This window comes from Rhinatrema bivittatum, chromosome 6 (genome assembly GCF_901001135.1).
Source record: "Rhinatrema bivittatum chromosome 6, aRhiBiv1.1, whole genome shotgun sequence".
In the NCBI taxonomy this organism is placed as follows: domain Eukaryota; kingdom Metazoa; phylum Chordata; class Amphibia; order Gymnophiona; family Rhinatrematidae; genus Rhinatrema; species Rhinatrema bivittatum.
The window spans coordinates 239,675,359-239,697,886 of NC_042620.1; the positions used below are offsets into that span (position 1 = coordinate 239,675,359).

Here is a 22,528-nt window from a genome sequence, read left to right on the forward strand (position 1 = left end):
CTCATTTAACATCAAAGCAAAGAATTTATTTAGTTTCTCTGCAATGGCCTTCTTTCCTAAGTACACCTTTAAACCCTCAATCATCTAATGGTTTAACTGACTCCCTCACAGGCTTTCTGCTTCGGTTATATTTATAAATGTTTTTATTATGAGTTTTTGCCTCTATTGCTAACTTCTTTTCAAATTCTCTCTTAGGCTGTCTTATCAGTGTTTTACAATGAATTTGCTAGTACTTATGCTTTTTCCTATTTTCTTCTGATGGATCCATCATCAAGTTTTTGAAGGAAGATCTTTTGGCTAAAATAACTTCTTTCACCTCACCTTTTAACCATACCAGCAATTTGACCTTCTTTACACCTTTCTTAATGCATGGAATACATCTGGAATGTGCTTCTAAGATGGTATTTTTTAACATGCCTGTTAAGAACATAAGAACATAAGAAAATGCCATACTGGGTCAGACCAAGGGTCCATCAAGCCCAGCATCTTGTTTCCAACAGTGGCCAATCCAGGCCATAAGAACCTGGCAAGTACCCAAAAACTTGGGTACTTGCCAGGTTCTTCCACAGTGTTATACACTCTTAACCTTTGTAGCTGCACCTTTCAGTTTTTTTCTAACTATTTTTCTCATTTTCTCAGTTTCCCTTTTGAAAGTTTAGTGCTAGAGCCGTGGATTTACTTATTGTCCCTCTTCCAGTCATCTTCCAGTCATTAATTCAAATTTGATCAAGTTATGATCACTGTTGCCAAAACGCCCCACCACTGTTACCTCTCTCACCAAATTGTGCATTCCACTAAGAATTAGATCAAAAATTGCTCCCTCTCTCATTGGTTCCTGAACCAATTGCTCCATAAAGCTGTCATTTATTCCATCCAGGAGCTTTATCTCTTGAGCATGTTCTGATGTTACATTTACCTAATCAATACTGGGGTTATTGAAATCTCCCATTAGTACTGCACTAACAATTTGGTTAACTTCCCTAATTACTCTTAGCAGTTCTGTTGTGTCCATCGGTCTTCGACGGCTTCGCTCCGCTTATTGCACCCCTATCTTGGCTCCTCCCGCTTACCTGGGCAAGATGGCTACCGCAGCATCATCAAGCTGACTTCTCTGGCGTCCCCGGAATGGCTATGGTGCAGCCGTACGCCATTGCTCCTCCCAGGTACCTGCTAGGGTGCACGCGCGTGTGCAACCCATGTCTAAGTACGCCCAGTGGCGCGAACCTCGAAGGTGTTCCCTCATCTGACGTCACGCCACTCTGGGTATATCTACTTCTCAAGATTGCTAGTTCATTGAGTTGGCAAAGGCTCGAATGGTCACGTACTCTTCCTGTCTGCGCTACTCTGCCGCTTCCCTGCTGCCTGCAGGAAGCTCTCCTTCTGCCCTTCGGGGTTTTAGTACTAACTTGGGTACCTGCTCCTCGGGGGCCCTCTGTTCTATTTTCAGGTGCCATTCAGGGAACAGTTACTCGCTCCTTTAGGGCCTGCTCTCCCTGCCTCAGTGCCTGTACCTTCAACAACTATCTGGTGGAATTGCATCCATAACAGCTAACATTGAGTGAGTACTCTAACATCTCATCCAGATAAACCCTTGCTGCGGAACCTCCTGACGTCACCAAAGAGAGAAGGGCCCCCTCTGCCGAGGTCCCGGAGACTACAACTCACCACTGCCACCTGGTGGCTATCTTCAAGCTGTATAAATAAAGAGTTCAATCCCGGTGTTTTGTGTATAGAGTCTAGCCCAGTGCTGTGGCTCCTCACGGGGCTCCTCCCTGTGGGCATGGTCATCTCCACAACACCCAAGGATCCACTAAAACACATGTGATAACAACAAGTTCATTGTCCATCTTATCATTATACTCTTGCCCAACACATGTCAGATTTCTGCCCATAAAGATTCTATTGTGCATTTAGGTCCGGATTGTAAAAGCTCTATGCGCATAAATCCAGTGGATTATGCACTATGGGCCTATTTTATAAAGGCCCGGCAATGCGCTTAAAGCCCCGGGATGTGTGTAAGTTCCATGGCTTCAAAAAAGGAGCAGTCCGGGGGCGGGGTGGGGCCATTTGCTGCTGTGTCGGAGGATCGCGTGCCAGAAGGCTGCCGGTGCACGCAAATTGCTCCTGCCCAGAGGCAGCCGCAAAAAATAAGATAGAGGTCGGGATTGGGGTGGGGGGTTAGAATAGGGCTAGGGGTGGAAAGGTTAGGGGAAGGGGTGGGAAGGTTAGATTAGGGGGAAGGGAGCAGGGGAAGGCCGCGGGCATCGGCTCAGCCAAGATGCACTAGTGTGCACCCCCTTGCGCACGCATGTTATAAAATTGGGCATCCATGTGTGCCGGGTAGTGCACGTACCTTTGAAAATCTACCCCTTAATCTCTTGCAGGATCTTTATCCAGTTGGACTGTATGCCATCCTGGACATAAAGTGTCATCCCCCACCAAGTTGCACCTCCCTATCATTGCGATATAATTTGTACACTAGTATAGCACTATTCCATTGGTTATCCTCCTTCCACCATGCCTCTGAGATTCCAATTAAATCTATCTCATCATTCACTACTCTACACTCTAACTCTCCCATCTTACTTCTAAGACGTCTAGCATTGACTTACAGACATTTCAAAGTGTGTTTTTTGTTTGTATTAATAACCTGCTTTTCAGTTGACAGGGATAATTTGGAATGTTTTAGCTCAGGTGATTCTTTACTTATAGCACATGGACTACTTTAGCTTTTATTGGAACATCTTTGTTGGGATGCCCTAATTCTCCTTTGAAGATACCTCCCTCCGAACCATGTGCTGCTGAGCAACCGTCGGCTTTCCTTTTTGTTCAAGTTTAAAAGCTACTCTATCTCCTTTTTAAAGGGTAGTCTGGTTCTACCCTGGTTAAGTTGGAGCCTGTTCCTTGAGAAAAGACTCCTTCCTTCCCCAAAAGGAATCCCTCTTCCTTGCACCATCGTGTCATTGTTGCATTGAGACTATGGAGCTCTGCCTGCCTCTGGGCACCCGCGCATGGAACAGGGAACATTTCAGAGAAAGCTATCCTGGAATTGTCAATTTTAGCTTTCTACGTAAAAGTCTAAAATTCTCTTCTAGAACCTTCCTCCCACATTTTCCTGTCTTATGAATCGGAAATTGGACCCCTGTTCCGAGGTAGAGTCAGCGCTGCCGAGAAGGCAGTCAACCCTCTTCAGTCTCTACCGTTGGATGGCAAGGCCTGTTGAAGATGTTGAGATGAAGGCTTCACCCTGGAAGCTCATGATCCCCCCAGGAGGAGCTCGTAGGGACATGGCCCCTGGGACTTAGGAGACTCCCTGAAGAGTGAAGATGGTCTGGATGCAGGCGCCTCCTGCAGGTCATGGGTTCCAGACGGCTGGCGCCTCCAGCAGGTCGTGATCAGTCCTGGAGTACACGTCGAAAGAAAGTCCCAATCCAGTCTAAGGGTCGAAGTCCAGAGAGAGGTTGAGAGCCGGTCCAGGAGCAGACGGGAGAATGGTCCGGAGCAAAGGAGAAGGGTCCAGAGCCAGTCCAAGTCAATACCAGAAGATCACCACCACCGGTCCAAGGGTCAGGAGCCAAAGAATCAGTCTAATGAGGAGAAGAGCAGAAGCGGGATGAAGGGCGGATCCAGGAGCACGGAACACCGGAACCGAGTACAGGACCTTAATACCAAGGCAAGGTCTAAGTGTTTAGACCTTGCCTTAAATACAGGAACCAGGAGGCGGAGTCCCAGGTGGAGTCATGACAATTTCCTGTCATGGCTCCTTTAAATATTTTCTTCAGCCGCGCACGCGGCTGTTAGCAGGGCCAGCCCGGCCGAGAGGAACCATGCGGCCGGGCTTGGCAGTGGCCGCAGCCCCGAGGAAGCAGAAAGAAGGCTGCCTGCCACCGCAGGAGCCTTCAATAAGCCCGATACTTCAGGAGAGCAATTACTGCCTCGACCGTCGGCCCAACCCGAGTCGCGACCTGTCGTGGCCAGCGGCCATGACACCCGGCCACTGGGTGCCGTTGTCGGCATTTCTAACAGTACCCCCTCCTTTAGGCCTCCCCTGAGAAGGCTTGGGTTTTCCAGGGTGCTCAACATGAAAGTTTGTGAGAAGAGACTTATCCAGTATATTTTTAGCAGGCTCCCAAGAATTCTCCTCAGGTCCGAATCCTTCCCATGATAGAAGATACTCCCAGGTTTTGCCTCTTTTCCGGACGTCCAGAACCTCTTGTAACTGGTATATGGTCTCATCCTCAGCCCTGTGCTGTGGTACTTCGGGGGCCTTCTGGGAAGGCCAAGTGAGGACCAACAGTTTCAGAAGGGACACATGGAAGGAGTTATGAATTCTCAAGGTGGTCAGTAAACGGAGTTGGTAAGTTACAGGGCCCAGCTCATGTAGTTCAGGAAAAGGTCCAATATAACGTGGGGCCAACCGCATGGAAGGAACTCACAACCAGATATGCCATGTGCTAAGCCATACTTTATCTCCAGGATGAAACCGTGGGGCTGCTCATCGATGCTTGTCAGCGAATGTCTTGGCGGTATGGGCATCTTTCTGGAGCATGCGCTAGGTGTGAATCCAGAGCCGCCACAACTGTACTGTGGTAAGCTGAGCTGCCGGTGATGGTACCGGTAATGGCAGAGGTAGAGGTGGCCTGGGGTGTCATCCAAATATAATCTGGAACGGAGATGTCCCTGTTGCAGAGCAGACATGCGAGTTATGAGAGAACTCGGCCCATGAGAGAAGCGATGCCCAATCGTCCTGGCGAGAGTTGACGTACATCCGAGGAAATTGCTTTAACGTACGATTTGTACGTTCCGCCTGTCCATTAGCCTGCAGATGAAACATGATGGTATAGTCCAGGGAGATATTAAATTTCTTGCAAAGATTGAGCCAGTAACGGCCATGAACTGAGGACCTCGATCAGATACGATATGCTGTGGGAGGCCATGGAGGCGGAAAATATGAACCATAAATAGTTGGGCTAGATGAGGAGCAGATGGGAGGGAGGGAAGTGGGATAAAGTGGGCCATTTTTGAGAATTGGTCCACAACCACCCATATTACTGTATTGCCCTCAGATGGCGGAAGATCCACTATAAAATCCGTGGAAATATGTGTCCAAGGTTTCTGGGGAATGGGTAGCGGTTGTAAAAGTCCCCAAGTCTTCCCGGTAGGAGTCTTGTGTTGTGCACAGGTTGGGCAAGAATCTACATATGCACGAATATCTTTATGCATGTCGGGCCACCAATAATATTGTTGTAAGAGCATCTGAGTCCAAACTCTGCCCGGATGTCTGGCCAACTGAGAATCGTGTCCCCATTGTAATACTTTTGTACGAAGCCTCTTAGGTACCACAGTCTTGCCCGGTGGAACTGTGAACGTTGCAGAAAGGATGATGCGAGCTGGGTCAATAATATTTTGAATTGGCTCCTCAATGTCAACATTGGAGAAAGAGCGAGACAGTGCATCCGCTTTGGCGTTCTTATTAGCGGATCGATATCGGAGCTCAAAATCAAAACATGTGAAGAAAAGCACCCAGCGAGCCTGGCGTGGGTTCAGGCGTTGGGCTTGTTGGAGATATACCAAGTTTTTGTGGTCAGTGAAGACAGTGATACGGTGTTGTGCCCCCTCCAACCACTGTCGCCATTCTTCGAATGCGAGCTTGATAGCCAGAAGTTCTTTGTCACCTATGGAATAATTGCGCTCCACTGGAGAAAATTTTCTAGAGAAAATAGGAGCATGGATGAAACTTCCCCGATGCATTGTTTTGGCTTAGGACAGCTCCTACTCCTTCAGCGGAGGCGTCAACCTCCACTGTAAACGGGCGTCTGGGATCAGGATGTCGGGCAAGGTTGTTGTAGAAAGGATTCTTTGAGAGACTGGAAGGCTTCTACCGCCTCCAAGGGCCAGGCCTTGATGTTTACCCCCTTACGAGTATTGCAGTAAGGGGCGCAGCCAACTTGGAAAAGTTCTGTATAAAACTACGATAGTAGTTTGCGAATCCAAGGAATTGTTGAAGTGCACATAGACCATTGGGCTGAGGCCACTCTTGGATGCATTTTAATTTATTGGGGTCCATTTGAAAATCTTGCTTAGAAATAATATACCCCAAAAAAGGTAAAGCTTTTCTTTCAAAAATGCATTTTTCTAGTTTTGCATAGAGTCGATGTTCTCTCAGACGTTGCAGTACTTGAATAACGTGTTGACGATGCGTCTGTAAATCGCAGGAAAAAACTAAAATGTCATCTAGGTAGACTACCACGCAGACATAGAGCAGGTCTCTGAATATCTCGTTAATAAAGTGCTGAAAGATGGCAGGAGCATTGGTCAGTCCGAATGGCATAACAAGATATTCATAGTGTCCATCTCTGGTGTTAAAAGCAGTCTTCCACTCGTCTCCCTCACGAATCCTGACTAGATTATATGCTCCTCGGAGATCCAATTTTGAAATCACCTTGGCCCCCTGTAGACGGTTGAAGAGTTCAGCTATAAGTGGTAATGGGTACCGGTCCTTGATGGTAATGGCATTTAGCCCACGGTAATCTATACATGGATGCAAGGTCCCATCTTTTTTTCCAACAAAGAAGCCGGCCCCGGCTGGAGATTTAGCGCATCTAATGAATCCTTTCTATAAGTTGTCCTGAATATATTCTGCCATAGCACGGGTTTCCAAGGCAGATAACAGATAGACCCTACCCCGGAGCGGGGTAGCACCAGGAATCAGATTAATGCTACAATCGAATTCTCAATGTGGAGGCAAAATGTCAGCAGCCTTTTTGGAAAAGACGTCCAAAAACTGATTGTACTGTGGAGGCAGACCTTCAAGCCGGGAAGTACAGATGAAACTACAGGGGGAGCTTGATCCATTAATACAGGTCTCCTGGCATGCTGGACCCCAGTGGATACGTTTTAAAGATGTCCAGTCGAACTGTGGGTTGTGTTGTTGTAACCACGGAATGCCAAGGACTAGGGGATGAATGGCTCTCTGGATGATATAGAAGGAGATACGTTCAGTGTGGTTCGGTGAAATGTGACACTCCATGGGGACTGTATGATGAGTTATCCTCCCTGGCAGGGGATCTCCATGAATGGAGGATATAATTAATGGCTTAGAACACAAGCAAGTAGGAATGTGTAGTTGCTTTACCACATCTTGTAGGATAAAATTTCCACCAGCTCCAGAATCTACTAAAGCCAGAGTGGAGAACTGATGATCTTCGAAACCCAGGGTGACATGCAGAGTAAGTGGGGGAGCTGGAGAGGTGATGCCTAGGGTTACTCCCCTGATGGAGCCTAGGCTTTGGAGTTTCCCCTAACGTGTTGGACAACGGGCAATGAGATGACCCGCTCCTCCATAATAGAGACAGAGGCCTGCCTTGCGGCATCTTTGCTGTTCTTCTGGAGAAAGGGGGCCCCGTCCTAATTGCATAGGTTCCTCCTTAGTTCCTTCAGAATTAGATGCATTTTGGGAGGCAGGAATTGAGCGAGAAGGAGTAGCACCCGCTATGTGCCTTCTCGTGCTTGATCCCTCCCCGCTCTTTCCTGTAGTCATCGATCGATTCAGGTTACCAAGTCCACGATGGAGTCCAAGGATTGAGGTAACTCTCGGGCTGCCATTTCATCTTTTATTCTGGGTGACAGACCTTCTAAGAATATGGACCGGAGACAGTTCTCCTCCCAATGGAGTTCGGATACCAGCATCCTGAATTCAATGGTATAATCCGCCAGTGGTCGCCCTCCTTGCCGGAGTTGTAAAAGCTTGGAACCAGCAACCACTTGTTTTCCTGGATCTTCAAACACTGCTTGAAACAATTCCAAGAACTTAGGAGGATTTTGTAGGATTGGATCCGATCGTCGCCAGAAAGGGGAAGCCCAAGCCAGAGCCTTATCCTCCAATAGGATATATGTCATTTTGGTAAGATCATCTGGAAAGAGGGAGGCTTGAAGATGAAAGTGCATACTGCACTGGTCGAGAAATCCTTGACACAAGCGAGGGTCTCCGGCATAGCGTGGAGGAGTCGGTAATGGAATCACGGACCGGGTATTACTCTGCCCCACCGATGGCAAGGGTGGCGGAACGGTCTGAGCTGAAACTATAGAATCCAGACAGGTGTTAAGTCGTTCCAAGGAAGCCGCCATGGATTCTAGTATGCGTTGCTGCTCCATGACCTTCTGGGCTAATCCAGGAATGGCCCGGCGAGCTGAGGCCTCTGCCGGGTCCATGGCCTTGGTATTCTGTTATGAATTGGAAAGTGGACCCCTGTTCCGAGGTAGAGTCGAGAAGGAAGTCAACCCTCTTCGGTCTCTACCGTCGAGAAGGAAGTCAACCCTCTTCGGTCTCTACCGTCGGATGGCAAGGCCTATTGAAGATGTTGAGATGAAGGCTTCACCCTGAAAGCTCGTGATCCCCCCAGGAGGAGCCCGTAGGGACACGGCCGCTGGGACTTAGGAGACTCCCTGAAGATGGTCTGGATGCAGGCGCCTCCTGCAGGTCGTGGGTTCCAGACAGCTGGCACTCCAGCAGGTCGTGATCAGTCCGGGAGTACACGTCGAAAGAAAGTCCCAATCCAGTCCAAGGGTCGAAGTCCAGAGAGAGGTCTGAAGCCAATCCAGGAGCAAAGAAGGAGAAGGGTCAGAGCCAGTCCAAGTCAATACCAGAAGATCACCACCACCGGTCTGAGGGTCAGGAGCCAAAGAATCAGTCCAACGAGGAGAAGAGCAGAAGCGGGACAAAGAGCGGATCCAGGAGCTCGGAACACCGGAACTGAGTACAGGATCTCAATACCAAGGCAAGGTCTAAGTGTTTAGACCTTGCTTTAAATACAGGAACCAGGAGGCGGAGTCCCAGGAGGAGCCATGACAATTTCCTGTCATGGCTCCTTTTAATATTTTCTTCAGCCACACGCGCGGCTCTTAGCAGGGCCAGAGGGGGAGGAGCCAGCCCGGCCGAGAGGAACCATGCGGCCAGGCTTGGCAGCGGCCGCAGCCCCGAGGAAGCAGAAAGAATGCTGCCTGCCACCGCAGGAGCCTTCAATAAGCCCGATGCTTCAGGTGAACAATTACTGCCGCAACCGTTGGCCCGACCTGAGTCGCGACCCTTCGCGGCCGGAGGCCATGACATCCGGCCGCGGAGCGCCGTGGCCGGCATTTCTAACATCCTGTGTCATCGGTGTCCATTCTATCTTGTTTTATTGAAATTGAAATATTCCTTTATTAATCAAAACCACCCCATTATCACAGGAATAAAGCATTATTTACCAGCTTAATTTCTCAAAATTAACAGAAGTAAAGTTTTCAGATTAATTCATTAGCTTACTTCCTACTCTTCCAAAATAATTTCAAATAATATTTTCATCCTTCAACAGCTCTTTAACTTCTCTAACTGAAGGTGCTATTTTTATTTAGGTATCAAGTCCCTAGTGCAAATAAAAATTGACTACAGTTAACATATGTTGGTGACTTTAAGGGAAGTAAAAAAATGTTCTCATGTTTTAAATGCACAGAAATGAGTAAACAAAAATAAGTGACTTGTGGGAACGCATGATTATATCATGAGACAGTGGGAGAAAATGTATAGTACCCCATGCTATATTATTTGAATGTCTCTTAAATGTTTATTGTGCTCATTTTTCACAATCTATAAAGTAAAGTGGTTATTGATTTTATGATATCTATCAGAATAACTGACATTAATTTTCTAACTGCCAGCATGCAAAGTCTAGGGTACTTTTTACCAGAGGACTTTGCACCAATTTTCAAAGGGAAAGCATATGCATACTTTCCCTTTTGAAAATTAAACCTAGAAAACTACCCGCATACATTTGTTCCTGCTAATTTGTGCAAGAAAGTATGGGGTAGATTTTCAAAAAGGGCGCCCTCGCGTATTTTTGTAGGTGCATCAGGCGCAAACAAAAGTACGCTGGATTTTAGTAGATACGCGCGTATCTGCTAAAATCCTGGATCGGCGCGCGCAAGGCTACCGATTTCATGTAGCCGGCGCGTGCCGAGCCGCACAGCCTACCTCCGTTCCCTCCGAGGCCGCTCCGAAATCGGAGCGGCCTCGGAGGGAATTCGCTAACGCCCTCCCCTCACCTTCCCCTCCCTTCCTCTACCTAACCCACCCCCCCGGCCCCGTCTAAACCCCCCCCCCTACCCTTGTTGGGGGATTTACGCCTCCCAGAGGGAGAAGTAAATCCCCGCGTGCCAGCGGGCCGCTGGCGCGCCTAGATGCGACCCAGGGGCGGTTCCGGAGGGCGCGGCCACGCCCCCGGACTGCCCCGGGCCGAAACCACGACCCCGGGCCCGCCCCCGAAATGCCGCGTCCCGCCCCGAAAACGGCACGCCGCTCGGCCCCGCCCCAGACACGCCCCCCTCGGAAAACCCTGGGACTTACGCGAGTCCCGGGGCTCTGCGCGCGCCGGCAGGCCTATGTAAAATAGGCGCACCGGCGCACAAGGGCCTGCTCGCGTAAATCCGGGCGGATTTACGCGAGCAGGGCTCTTAAAATCCGCCCCATTATGCGCACATATTTGAAAATTCAAAAGTATGAGATGAATTTTCAAAAGAGTTCCGTGCGCAAAAGCTGCATATACATGCGTATGGGAAGCATTCGCACATGAGTCTTGTTTTCCAAAGGGGTTACATACAGACACATATCCACCTTCTCAAGCAAATGTACTCATGGGAAAAGTGGGTGTGTTTGGGGCAAGTCTGGGAATGGTTTGCATTTACGCATGTAAGTTGCTCTTTTATAAGAGATTCACATGAACAACACATTTGGCAACTTATTCGTGCAGTTTTATATTTCCTAATTATTTATTACACATGATATCAGATTTGTTTGTTTTCTGCTATTGAGGGTGGGAGGCTTGGGTGAACTGGGGGGAGTTCAGAGTGACGTACTAGGGGGGTCTTGATGAGCTGCAGAAGGACTGGATGAACTGGTGGAGATATTGGCAAACTGGTGATTTCAAGTTTGTTTACATTTTTTAAAATATATCTTCTGTGTATAAATCAGGGTTTTTTGGGAGCAAGTTATATTATTTTTCACACACAAAATAAACCCATATATGTTTATAAACTAGGTAGAGAATGTGCATGCTTTTAATGCACTGCTGGTATTCGTGTGTAACCAAACATGCGCGCACATGTTGGATGGTAGACGTGTATTTTATAATCTGCACGTACCTGATAATGTTCAGGTTATAAAATACTGTAGTAGATCTCCGCATGGACATATACACACTTATATGGGGCGGTGCGAAGTTATATGAAAGTTATGCTTCCTGTGTGTAAATGCAAACTCCCTTCCCAACCCTGCCCGTAGGAACACCTCTGCTCACTGCGGGTAAAGTTAGGCATTTAGTGGCAGTACGCGCATAACTTTACCTGCACATAGATTGGGCAATTTTCTAAAAGCCCATTTTTGTTGGTAAAGAACTGTTTTACCCATGGAAATGGCTTTGAAAATTACCCTTCTTAAACTTCCCCATAGTGTTTTATGGAGTCTTGTCAACTTATTAAAATATTTTATATCTATCTGTAACCCAAGCTTGGGTACACAAATTAAAAACCAGGTGCCACTGGGTTCCAATTCTTGCAACTGGTCAATAGGTTCTAAAATGTGAAAGAACAGGCACGTGCCAAAGCACTTGGCTTCTTCAAACTTACAAAAAAAAATATACATATATATAGCTATGTGCTGCATGTTCAATGTGGTTGCATTTAAACAAGAAAATACCAATAATTTCAAAGGTGGATGCCTCTTACCATAGACACGAGAAACAATATTCTTTTAATCAGAGATCCTGATTGAAGCCCAGATTTTAAATTTTTTCAAAACAAATCCCCAGCAATATACTGGTTGAACAATTGCTCAATAGTCCATTTGAAAATTCAGTACCCCAATTGCTCAATATCGAGAGGCATCCACCTTTGCAATTATTGGAATTTTCTTGTTTAAATCAACCACATTTAACATTAATGCAGCACACATCTATCTTTTTTATTTCATCTGTGTGCATTCTGTGTACCAATCCACCATGTATTTGTGGAATTTACCTTTATTGTGGATATTCCTTTATGGCTTCACAAGCAGAGGATACCTTCAGTTATTCAGATAAAGATTTTCAAGCTTTGTGACTGCATACACTGCTCTTTACAGAAACCAGCAATTTCTCAGACATTTCCTGGTCAGAGGCTATTATTCTACAAAAGAGATCCACTTGGGCTGAGCTTCATGCCGTGTCACTGGTAGAGGGGGACCTTGCGAGTAGAAGATTAGGCATCCATATTGTAGATGAAATATAATGTGGAGAATTGCAGTGTGATGCATATAGGGAAAAATAACCCATGCTGTAGTGTAAATTGTTAGGTTCCATTTTATGAGTTACCACCCAGGAAAAGGATCTGGGCATCAGAGTTGCTATTACATTGAAGTTGAAAGCTCAGAGTGCATGGCAGTTAAAAAAGCAAACAGAATATTAGGAATTATTAAAAAGAGAATGGCAAATAAAACGCAGGATGTCCTAATGCTTCTGTATCATTCAATGGTAAGACTGCACATTGAATAATGTGTGCAATTCCGGTTGCCACATCTCAGAAAAGATGTAGTGGCACTGGAGAAAGTACAGAGAAGGGCGACCAAAATGATAAAAGGCATGAAAGAGCTTCCCTATGAGTAAAGGATAAAGACATTAGGACTGTTCAGCTTGGAGAAGATAAGGCTGAGGGGGGATATGAAAGAGGCCTATAAAATCATGAAAAGACTTGAACGAGTAAATGTGAAATGGTTATTTACTCTTTTGGATGATACAAGGACTAGGGGGCACTCCATGAATTTAGCTAGTAGTTCATTTAAAACAAATGAGAAAAAAATTCTTTCAATACACAATTAAGCTCTGGAATTCCTTGCCAGAGGATGTGGTTAGTGCAGCTAGTATATCTGGGTTTATAAAAGTTGTGGATAAGTTCCTGGAGAAGTCCATAAACTGCTATTAATCAATAGGGAATAGCCACTGCTTGTTACTGGCTTTAGTAGCATGGGATCTATTTAATGTTTGGGTACTTGCCAGGTACTTGTGACTTGGATTGGCCACTGTTGAAGACAGGATACTGGGCTTGATGGAATCTTGGTCTGATCTAGTATGGCATATCTTATGTTCTTCCTCCCCTCTCTTCTTCTTCTTCTCTGGATAGTTGTAAGCCATCCCTCCTCTGGATACTGAAGATCTGCAGGTTACTTTTTAGTAGGGAAGTGAATCGGGCTTCGGACGATTGAAAATATCATATGATATTTTCAAAATCATCATAAATTGGGGGCTCCCCCAAAACGATAGGAAAACCCCACGAAATTGTTCATGGGGGTTCTCTTATCGTTTTGGGGGAGGGTGGGAAAAACGGCACACAAAAATGACCCTTAAACCCACCCCGACCCTTTAAAACTAATACCATAGCTTCCCCCACCCTCCCGACCCCCCCCCCCCAAATCTTTTTACAGATTTCTGGTGATCCAGTGGGGGTCTCGGGAGCGATCTCCTGCTCCTGGCCCGTCGGCTGCCACTAATCAAAATGGTGCCGATGGCCCTTTGCCCTTACCATGTGACAGGGTATCCATGCCATTGGCCGGCCCCTGTCACATGGAGGGAGCACTGGATGGCCGGCACCATCTTTAAAAATGACCATCCAGTGCTCCTACCATGTGACAGGGGCCGGCTAATGGCACGGATACCCTGTCACATGGTAAGGGCAAAGGCCATCGGCGCCATTTTTATTAGTGGCAGCCGATGGCCCAAGAGCGAGAGATCGCTCCCGGGACCCCCCACTGGACCACCTGTAAAACGTTTTTGGGGGGTGTCGGGAGGGTGGGGGAAGCTAAGGGATTAGTTTTAAAGGGTCGGGGTGGGTTTTTTGTTTATCGGCTCGGGCGCAGCCGATAAACAAAACCACGATCGGGCCGGACGAAAAAAAAAACCATGATGTGAATCGGAACCGGAATCAGAACCGATTCCAGTTCCAATTCACATCTCTACATTTTAGAGAAGTAAACTCTCCCTTTGATGTTAGATCAGTGAAAATAACTTGTCTGAATTCCCTAGCTAATAGGTACTCAGAACTCAAAGAAATCAAAAATACATAAAGGATAGGGAGGGTGGACAGAAACTCCCACATCCAAAATAAAAGTATCCATGGAGAAGTTAAGAGTCAATGAACAGCAAATAGCAGAGGACAGCCAAGACATGCTGCTTCTGGAAAAAGAAACTAAAACCCACACTCTTAAGGTAGTGGCAAGGCTTTATGTGCCAGAAGATCTTCCCATTTATCAGCTTCTACGTAGAATGATCTATATGCCCACAGTATTGTTATTATAGTTCATCCCAGAACAAAAGTGTTCCTTGTAGGTTCCATGGGATCTCTACACATATAAGAGCATGCTCCTGCATTGGTGATGTCCCTCCATGAGGCTTTGGAACCAGCAACATCTATTTTCCTCAGCATGCAGCTATAGAGGAAGCCAGCTTCCTGCAGAGCAATCTAGAGGCTCCAGGGAGGATAATGCCAAGTGTTTTTCTGGGACTTCTCTGACCAAGGCATGGGCCTCGTATCTGTGTGTGAGTATCATAGGGTAACAGCAGTTCAGCACTTAGTAAATTCTCAAAGTTACGAGCAGCATTGTCTGATGTGTGACTGAATAAATTTCATTAGATGGTAAAGTCTACTCATGTGCTGACTTCTGGGAATTCATTGAATGTATTGTCCTACCTCATGTTTGGAACATGCATCTTCTGTGTCTTGCGTTTGTCTGGAAATAAATGAGATGATTGGACTCCAAAGAGAGTGGATTCCATGCTTTTATTTGGATTCACAAGTATGCATGGACGGTGAGTGTACACCTTAAGCTTACCCCCTTGGATAAAATCTTACTAAGTTGGAAGGATAGTGTGGTAGCCAGTTACACTTACACAAGTTCTACTTTCACAAGTCACCAACAGCAAAAATAAACAAACAGTAGGAAAAACAAAATATCTGAAGAAGCATGATAAACTCTTCAGCAAAGGAAATGCATTCTTGAAAAACCAGCACTCTATCAGTAAGAAATACATCACTTACTCCACTTCAGAAATAAAGGTTACCATTGAAACAACACATTTTTGACTGGCTTTAAAGAGCTAATGCTCTTTTCTTCAGGTCAGATTCAAATGTGCAAAAGATGACATTTCAGCAGTTAGGATACACTGAGATTTCCAAGGCAGGCTGTTCTCTTTCATGGTGTTTCCATAATTCCTCCTAGGGGCTCTTTCTAAAAGAAGCTAGACTTTACATCTAGACGTAGAATATAGAATACTCTTTCCATGGCAAAAGATGTTACTTCAACTGATCTGCAATAGTTAACAAGCGAAATGTCCATACAAAACATTCCCAAGGTAGGAGGAATATGCTCAGCTAGAAGAAGCTTTGCACTCTCTGCACAGCTCATTTTTATACCACTAGATGTCACCCTATGACATCACCAAGGCTTAAAGGCATAAACATCATTGTATACCATCTACCATTGAAACCAATGCAGCCTAATTTTTATCCTAAGAAAAGTAGACTTAAAGGAAGTCTGCGGCACCTTTATCTTAATTCCATGGAAGTCTATGGAGCTTAAATTAAATGGGAGTGCTGATGAAAAGACAATTTTTTAAATTCATGTTCTACTGCCACCATGAGATAAAACTTGTCAAGGGCTTTCGAAAAAGCCCTGACTTGTATTTATAGCTTAATTAGCAGCTGAGTCGCACAAGCCCTCACTTGTATTTATAGCTTAATTAGCAGCTGAATTCCTAACAATTTAATTATCTGCGTGGGGTTTAGATTTTCTTTTTCTTTCTCATATCCTTAAAATGGCCACAGTGTGACTGATGATGTGATCACATGTGCGCCAGGTACCCTTGCTTATGTTCCTGTCAGGCCCATAGCTGTCCCTATTCCTATAAGCGCTTATCTCTTATTCACAGATGGCTGAACCTTTCAGATATGCCTCCTGTATAAAGCCCCAGTCCTCCATTAAATGCCTATGATCCAGAGCTCCTCTGCAGCACTCATAAAGTCATGGTCCTGCTGTGCCAGGGTCCCCACCACTGTGAGTCTATTCATCTGCCACCTGATTCTGCCTGACTCCCTCTCTTCCCTTCAGCCCCTTCTCTGGCGATATCACTCACTGGCCCCTGCCTAATTTCCAGATCCTCTTAATTGATGCTCTCTCAGTGCCAGCTGACGCTAACTTTGGGCCTAATGCTCCTTTCACTGCCGCTAGTCCAATTCTGTGTAATTTGCGCTTTGCTGGTCCCCCTCGCGAAAGATGTTTGTCTTTGCTGTTCCCACCGATTCAGCTGTTTCATTAATCACACTTCCACCTGCAGTCATCTCCACCACTGGCCCTGTCTACTGCCACAGTCAGCACGGTTTCATTTACACCTTTCAATTCCCGCTGCCTCTGCTGTACATTTCCTCAATCCGGAACTGCCTCCACTTCATGCAGCATTGTTCTATAGGGATGTGAATCGTTTTTCTGACGATTTGAAATATTGGTACAATATTTCGAAATTTGTCAGATATCGGAGCCCCCCTGAAACAGATAGGAAACCCCACAAATGGTTCGTGTGGTTTTCGTATCTGTTTGGGGGGAGGGGAGAAAGGGAACACATCCAAACCCCCACTCCCCAAACCCACCCAACCCTTTAGATCTAATTGTTTAGCATCCCCCACCCTCCCGACCCCCCTCCCAAAACTTTTTTAAAGTACCTGGTGGTCTAGCGGGGATCCCGGGAGTGATCTCCCACTTTTGGGCCGTCGGCTACCAGTAAACAAAATGGCGCCAATGGCCCTTACCATGTGACAGGGGCTACCAGTGCCATTGGTCGGCCCATGTCATATGGTAGGAGCTATGGACGGCCGGCGCCATCTTTAAACATGGCGTGGGCCATCCATTGCTCCTACCATGTGACAGGGGCCAGCCAATGGCACCGGTAGCCCTGTCACATGGTAAGGGCAAAGGGCCATTGGCGCCATTTTGTTTACTGGCAGCCGACGGCCCAAAAATGGGAGATCACTCCCGGGATCCCCGCTAGACCACCAGGTACTTTAAAAATGTTTTTGGGGGGTCGGGAGGGCCGCTGGACCACCAGGTACTTAAAGAAAGTTTTGGGGGGCTCGGGAGATTCTATAGAATTTGATTTTAGGGGTCGGGGTGAGTTTATCGGTTTTGGGATCGGTCGCAGCCGATAAAAAAATGGCTACGATTCCGATCCCGATCACACGATTCCAATTGCGGACCGATTCACATCCCTATTGTTCTACTTTTCCTGAGGCTCTGTACTTTCATAGTGCCAGGGTTTTTGAGGAACCAGGCCTCTTAAGGAGCCACATAGATTTACTGGCCAACAATGTAACTAAAATAAATAAAAATGTTTAGATTAGATTTTTATTTATTTATTTATTTAGAGTTTTATATTCTGCTTTTCAGCACTTCAAAGCAGATTACATTCAGGTACTGTAGCTATTTCTCTATCCCCAGAGGGCTTACAATCTAATCGGGTCATTCATCAAAATGCATTGTGGTGTTAACACCATAACGCAAGTGTTATTGTTCATAATGCATGCCGTGAATGCAAATGTTTTGGAGGGGCAGGATCAGGGAGGAGTTTGGGCAGGATTTAGTTAAATGAAGGGTGCTATCGCCAGAAGGGTGCTATCGCCAGAAATAACTACATCTTTTTTCCTGTGTGATATGCCCAAAAGGGCCATAACGCAATTTGCAATCAATTTTTGGAATTGCATTTTGGCCACTTGTGGGCTTGGGCAGGGAGAGGATATAGAGAGAGAAACTCTGGGGAGGGCCACACAGTGTGCACCTATTATATCTCTGTAAGAGGGCTATCTAATAGGTCGAGGTGAAGTATTGGGGATGGTTTAGGGTTTAGGGGCCAGTTTCGCATGTAGAGTGAGACATACGAACAGCGCAGTACACCTTGGTGAAGGTTTGACATCATTTGGAGTGAGGAAAGTCTCACAAAGATGAAATTTTGTACTATGTTATCTCACCCTAGCTTGATGGTACCCTGTTATAGAGTCCATCAAGCTAGGGTGAGAGAACATAGTAGAAATTTCATCTTTGTCAGATTTTTCTCACTCCAAATGATGTCAAATCTTCACCGAGATGTACCATGCTGTTCGTACGTCTCACTGTACATGTGAAACTGGTCCCTAAATCCTAAACCACCACCAACACCTCACCTTGACTTATTAGATGGCCCTCCTAATGAGAGATAAATAATTCCCTACTATGAGAGCCTTGTCAGTAGTCTCTCTCTCTCTCTCTTAAAAAGGGGCATTCCTGGAGTGGAAACAAACAGTAGGCATAAGAGGGATTTTGAAATGAGCATGTGCTATTTACTCCTCCCTCACAGACAGCATACACATTTTACAATTGCTAATTTTGCCATCCCATCACTCATACCTTTTCATTATGACCTCCTCTATGGTGGTTTTTTGAGCTTCTCACATGTCACTGAAGAGAAACAAATACCAATGAAAAGTGCTTCCTTGCACTTTTTGGATGACATAAACATTTCATTCATTCATTCATTTATTTATGTATTTAATATTTATTAAAGTTTCATAAATAAATATGTGGATAAAGCTAGTTGATATAGAGTATCTGGATTTCCAGAAAGCATTTGACAAAGTCCCTCATGAGAGACAACTTAGGAAATTAAAAAATCATGGAATAGGTGGCAGTGTCCTATTGTGGATTGCCAACTGGTGAAAAGATAGAGAACAGAGAGTAGAGCTAAATAGTAAATTTTCTCAATGGAAAAAGGTCAATAGTGGAGTGCCCCAAGCATCAGTTCGGGCACCACTACTTTTTAACATATTTATACAAGATATAGCAGAATTAGAAAAGGTACAGAGAAGGGTAACCAAATTGATAAAGGGAATGGAATGATTTCCCTATGAGGAAAGGGTAAAGAGTTTAGGACTCTTCAGCTTGCAGAAGAGATGGCTGAAGGAAATATAAGAGAGGTCTATAAAATAATGAGTGGAATGAGTAAACATGAATAGGTTATTTACTCTTTCAGAGAGTTTAAAGACTAGAGAACACACACTGAAGTTACAAAGTTGTACATTTAAAACTAATAAGAGAAAATATGTTTTTACTCAATGCATAATTAAACAGCAGTCAAAAAAGCAAATAGAATGTTAGGAATTATTAGGAAGGGAATGGTTAATAAAATGGAAAATGTCATAATGCCTCTATATTGCTCCATGGTGAGACCACACCTTGAATATTGTGTACAGTTCTGGTCGCCGTATCTCAAAAAAGATATAGTTGCAATGGAGAAGGTACAGAGAAGGGCAACCAAAATGATAAAGGGGATGGAACAGCTCCCCTATGAGGAAAGGCTGAAGAGGTTAGGGCTTTTCAGCTTGGAGAAGAGACGGCTGAGGGGGGGGGGGGGGGATATGATAGAGGTCTTTAAGATCATGAGAGGTCTTGACCGAGTAGATGTGACTCGGTTATTTACACTTTTGAATAATAGAAGGACTAGGGGGCATTCCATGAAGTTAGCAAGTAGCACATTTAAGACTAATCGGAGAAAATTCTTTTTCACTCAATGCATAATAAAGCTCTGGAATTTGTTGCCAGAGGATGTGGTTAGTGCAGTTAGTGTAGCTGGGTTCAAAAAAGGTTTGGATAAGTTCTTGGAAGAGAAGTCCATTAACTACTATTAATCAAGTTTACTTAGGGAATAGCCACTGCTATTAATTGCATCAGTAGCATGGGATCTTCTTGGTGTTTGGGTAATTGCCAGGTTCTTGTGGCCTGGTTTGGCCTCTGTTGGAAACAGGATGCTGGGCTTGATGGACCCTTGGTCTGACCCAGCATGGCAATTTCTTATGTTCTTAACACTGGAATTTATTGCCAGGGGATGTGGTAAAAGCTGTTAGTGTAGCTGCATTTAAAAAAGGTTTGGACAAGTTTCATTCATAAACCATTATTAAAGTGGAAATGCAGAAATTCACCTCTTATCCATAGGATAGGCAGCATGGAATCTATATACCCCTTGGGATCCTGCCAAATACTGTGACCTGGATTGGCCACTGTTGGAAAAAGGATACTGGACTTGATGGACCTTTGATCTGACCTAGTATGGCAAATTTTATGTTCTTATGTATGTATTTTTAAGGAAATACATTAACTATATGTTATTATTTAGGAGAGTTGTGGGTGGATCCTTGGGCTGGTGGCAGATGACCACGCCCCCAGGGGAAGATCCCAAGAAGGACCACTGTTCAGGCTCAGAGTATGGAGACAGACACACACTAGTTCTTTTATTAGACAGTATATCGAACCACCAGAGGTGGCAGTAGTGAGCTGGAATGCCTGGCTGGGCTGTAGTCCCTCAGATACTGGAACAGTGATCCCTGGAGGCTGAGCTGTAGAGAAACTGAAATATAGTGAGTAGGCAGGGAATGCAGAGTTCATGGACAGAATCTGATGGTAACACTCACACAATGTCTCATAGAAGCCCAGGAGCTGGAATGAAGTAGGCCCTCGAGGAGCGAGTACCTGGTTCCAGGGAAAGCTCTGAGAGAGTGATGGTAACTCACAGATGTAGTAGGCAGCGATAACTTCCAGGCAGAAGTGAATTCCAAAGAAGTCCGGGAACGAGGGCCCTCAAGGAGCGAATACTGGTTCCAGACTGCAACCTACAAAGTAAGAGAGAACGAGGCCCCCGAGGAGCGGGTACCCCTGGTTATTCCGAGGAGGCAGAGTAGCATAGATAGAACGAATCCTTATCCTTGCTAACTCGAGTTGTTAGCAATTCAGAGACCTTTAAATATCTGCAGCAGATGACGTTATCTCAGGGGGATGCCCCTGAGGTTCGCGCCACTTCTGGTACTTGAGGCGGGGCCACGCCGCACGCGCGCGCCCCTAGGCATCAGGTCAACATGGCGGATTGCAGCGTCGGGCCGGTCCGGGAACGCCAGATGAGGATGGCCAAAAGACGCCGCGGCAGCCAGCCTTCCATCAACCCTGGAGGGAGTCGCCAATGTGGTAAGGTGGGCGGAGTGGAGACGTCGGGCAGCGACGGTCACAACACTATAATTCGCAAGGAAATAGTATCTGCCTAAAATATAAAATAAGAAACAAACAAAAAAGAAAGAAAGAAAAAGACAAAACTATTAGTCCAGCATTCCTCATCCTCAAGTCAAACTAGCAAATGAGATAAAGAACAAAAATCTATATACAACGCCTCTTAGCCTGTTAAGAATGAGAGTGATAACTACCATTTTGCTCTATGGTAGTTTATGCCAACAACCCAATAATAAGACCCCGAGGTAAAGCCTACAGTAGACAGCTATGCCAGAAGCTTCCACATTGTTACTTCTCAGGAAATCATTCAGATGAGAGGGATCATACACTTGGATAAAAACATTTACAAGGATAAGCATAAATTGCATTCCAAGAGACAAACCCTCTTGGCATAAAACCAGAAATAGTTTGTTCTTTTGGGTGACCTGTTAACATCTGGGAAAATCCAAAATTTATATCCCATACAATTATCCTGTTTATCTTAAAAATAAATCTTAAGAAGAAAATTACAATGTGCTTGCCATATGAAAAAGACTGAAAATATGACCGAAGAAATATTTGCTTCAGTAGGAGTCTATCATTTGGCTTACATTCAGGCTTATCCTCAGAACTTTATCCTAAGGCCTTCTTCCTACCATCTCCTTTAGACATCCTCTGAGGTATTAATATATCTTAGAAGTTAGAGGAAATGACCCCTTAGGCATATTCAACACATCTGCTAAATATGTCTGAATATCTTCCCAGGAGATATTACTGGGAACCTGGGAAAGCTTGAGTCTTAAGTTGAGACTCCTGGAAACATTCTCTAAATTTTCAGCCTTTATCCATAAAACAAAATTGTTCTTAATCATAGATGAATTTACTGCTTGCAGATCAGGAACACAAGATAGCAGAGCAAATATTCTTGCTTTATGATCTCAGACAGATGTATCATAAGAGGAATATTTTATCTGAAGATCTTTGATAAAACCTTGAAATATTAACTAGGCATTAAACAGATTATAATTAATATGCAATCTAAAGTTGTTGATTGTGGCTTAACCTGGGAATTGCTCTGACTGACTTGTGGCATTAGTATAGCAGAAAGAATGATTTTAACTTGCTGTTTACAAGTGTTTTTAGTCAATGATTTTCCACTCACCACACTGGCAGGCTGTTAAAAAAAAAAAACAAAGCCCACAGTATTTTTCTGCTTTTCCTCCACATTAGACTCCAGCAGGACTTTCTCATCACTGCTAGCCAATACCACATCTCTCTCCCTCTCTCGGACAATCACTGAAACTGAGTCATGCTCCCCACGAATGGCCACATGTCATCTGAAGAGGCAACTGTACAAGGGGAGTTGACAGGTTCGTCATTAAGTGGAGTAGGGAGTGAAAGTCACATACTGGGACTTAA

General features: G+C 45.2%; 1 protein-coding gene across 4 annotated transcripts in view; it reads left to right on the forward strand.

Moving 5' to 3' along the window:
- GPC3 (glypican 3) overlaps nt 1–22,528 on the forward strand; it is an 883,509-nt gene that overhangs the window by 665,271 nt on the left and 195,710 nt on the right. The window lies entirely within an intron of this gene.